The sequence below is a fragment of the Thamnophis sirtalis genome, unplaced genomic scaffold (assembly GCF_051295495.1).
Source record: "Thamnophis sirtalis isolate CommonGarterSnake01/CBP01778 unplaced genomic scaffold, rThaSir2_p1.2 scaffold_15, whole genome shotgun sequence".
In the NCBI taxonomy this organism is placed as follows: domain Eukaryota; kingdom Metazoa; phylum Chordata; class Lepidosauria; order Squamata; family Natricidae; genus Thamnophis; species Thamnophis sirtalis.
The window spans coordinates 4,660,091-4,663,080 of NW_028261395.1; positions in this window are offsets into that span (position 1 = coordinate 4,660,091).

Below are 2,990 nucleotides of genomic sequence, written 5' to 3' on the forward strand. Positions count from 1 at the left end.
ATCTCACCGGCTCAGGGTTGACTCAGCCTTCCATCCTTCCGAGGTGGGTAAAATGAGGACCCGGATTGTTGTTGGGGGCGATATGCTGACTCTGTAAACCGCTTAGAGAGGGCTGAAAGCCCCATGAAGCGGTATATAAGTCTAACTGCTATTGTTATATTAGAGGTGGAGACTCTTTGAGAATTATGCTGTATACAACATAATTTCATTTTAATGTATGCCGATTACTGTACATTCAAAGTGACATAAAGATATTCTAAATCAGGAAACCATAATGGAGTGTTTCTCAAACTTTTTCTTTCATTACCCAAAATTGCTTATAGAAAATCCTTTTTAACTAATGTAGGTAAAACACTTTAAGTCAATTTCAAAGGCCCTGTTATGCTTGGGTAATAAATTCATCCTGTTTTACTACTTTTAACCAATCTTGGGTAATATATCCAAGTTTGGAATACGCTGCCATAGTGTGCTGACTTTCATATTCTCTGTATAGAGTTGTGCAAACACAGTTTCTCACCAGGAAACTAATTAGAGTATGTGAATATGTGAAAACTTGTCTATCTGTGAAAATCTAATCAGTATGGGAGTGTATGTGTTGTGAAAATTTAATTTAATTGGGGTGTCTTGCTTTAACACCCAATTAGCATGAGAAAAAAAACAGAGGATATAGTCATATTTGTGAGTGGCCACTGTAAGAAAATGCCAAATCTGATTTATCCTTTCCACCAATCCTTATGGGCCTGTAAAGTGACAGAAGTTCTAAAATGTAGCAGAAAATTTAAGGGCAAAATATTCAGGTGACTTTTAATGTTGAGTCTTCCTTTCAACATTTTCATAATGTCCCATGTGACTTGTCACAGCCGTAGGATGTATATGGCAGAGGATGGAATCTGATGGTCTGCATACCTCTAGCATTCAAGGAATTAAAATTCTTAGGGAGAAGAAATCTCATCCTAACCCATTTAAGGAAAACCATAATCTTCACCGAGTTCAATTTTTGCTCTATGTTGTTCTGCATCGTGACCCGTCAAAACCGCGGTAGACAAAAGCGCGCTCGACGAAAGCGCGTACGTGACGTCATCAGCAGCGCGACGAAAAAAAAATTAAATTGAAATTAAAATAAAATTAAAGCAAGCCAATTCACATAAAGGTAAGGGTTAGGTTTAGGTTTAGGTTAAGAGTTAGGGTTAGGGTTACGTTAAGCGTTAGGGTTAGGTTTAGCGTTAGGTTAAGGGTTAGCGTTAGGTTTAGCGTTACGATAAGGGTTAGGTTTAGGGTTAGGTTAAGGGTTAGGTTTAGGGTTAGGTTTGGGGGGGTTAGGGTAAGGTTTTTGCTTTATTTTTAAATTTACCGCTCACAGCGCGATGTTTCGTCGCGCTGTGATGACGTCACGTACGCGCTTTCGTCGAGCGTGCTTTTGTCTACCGCGGTTTTGTGGTGGAACCGTTCTGCATTGCCTTTTTAGGGCTGGTGAAAAAATTCATTGCAATGAGACACTTTCCAAAAGCCACAGAAAAATTCCCCACTGATCTGCAAAAGGTTATTTAATTCTAACACATGTTCAAAACTTTCAGGATAGCAATGAGACAGCTGAAGCGTATTTCATTATAAAAGATCAAGAGTTTATTTCCAAGAGAACAGTCTCCCCCTACACATGATGTTGCCTTTAAAATGCCCACTCCCTCTAACACACCCAAGTCTTCCAGATGTCCCAGAAAATATAATGCATGCATCTGGTTTCCAAAACCAGGACTACAATTAAAGAAACCCGCCTGGCAAGCCATTTCCTATTGAAACGAACAAAAATATTTCTTCTTTCATTTTACGGAAAGGTGCATCTTTTAAGTACATGTTACGAAATCCACAGGAGGATTTAAAGAAAGCTATTCTGTAGAAACCTTCCAGGATCATTTGTCTTTAGGGAACCAAGTCCTTCTTTCCCATTTTAAGCAAACAAGGAGTGTGTTGTTTTGGAATGAGCTATCGACGTAAATTTCACAGGAGTAAAAATTTAAGCCATTGCTAGTTATCCTTATTGATTCCATATCCAAAGTATGCAAATTTACCAACGTTTAAGTGCACTTTGAAAGGAATTTGTTCCAACAAAACCAGCAAGAATAAAATCACACATGGACAGCCATTTTTAAATAGCTTTCGCAGCCACATGGACTTTAGCAAATTGCCATTTCCCCCCCCCCCCCACCTTCCCCTCATTTAAAAATTATCTGAATAGTGCAGAAACAGCAACATTGCAAGGCGTTTGGTTTCATTCATTACCTATTTTTGGCCTTTCCATTAAAACTGCATGAATTTAAAAAAAAGAAAAACGTAATGCAGAATTCCCATTTCTTAAGGTGAGCCAAGGTGGCGCAGTGGTTAAAAGCAGCACTGCAGGCTACTGCTAGATCAGCAGGTCAGCGGTTCAAATCTCACCGGCTCAGGGTTGACTCAGCCTTCCATCCTTCCGAGGTGGGTAAAATGAGGACCCAGATTGTTGGGGGCAATATGCTGACTCTCTGTAAACCGCTTAGAGAGGCCTGAAAGGCCTATGAAGCGGTATATAAGTCTACTGCTATTGCTATTGCAACAAGGCTTGTGTCAGAATAATACTATGCGTCGTGACCCGTCAAAAGCGCGTTCCACAAAAGCGCAGTCGACGAAATCGCGTATGTGACGTCATCACAACGCGACGAAAAAGATCGAAAAATTGAAATAAAAATTAAATTACAGCAAGCCGATTCACATAAAGGTAAGGGTTAGGTTAAGGGTTAGGGTTAGGTTAAGGGTTAGGGTTAGAGCGTTAGCGTTACGTTTAGCCTTAGGTTAAGGGTTAGCGTTAGGTTTTTCGTTACCTTAAGGGTTAGGTTTAGGTTAGGTTAAGGGTTAGGTTTAGGGTTAGGTTTGGGGGGGTTAGGGGAAGGTTTTAGCTTTATTTTTACATTTTTCGATCTTTTTCGATTTTTTTCGTCGCGCTGTGATGACGTCATACG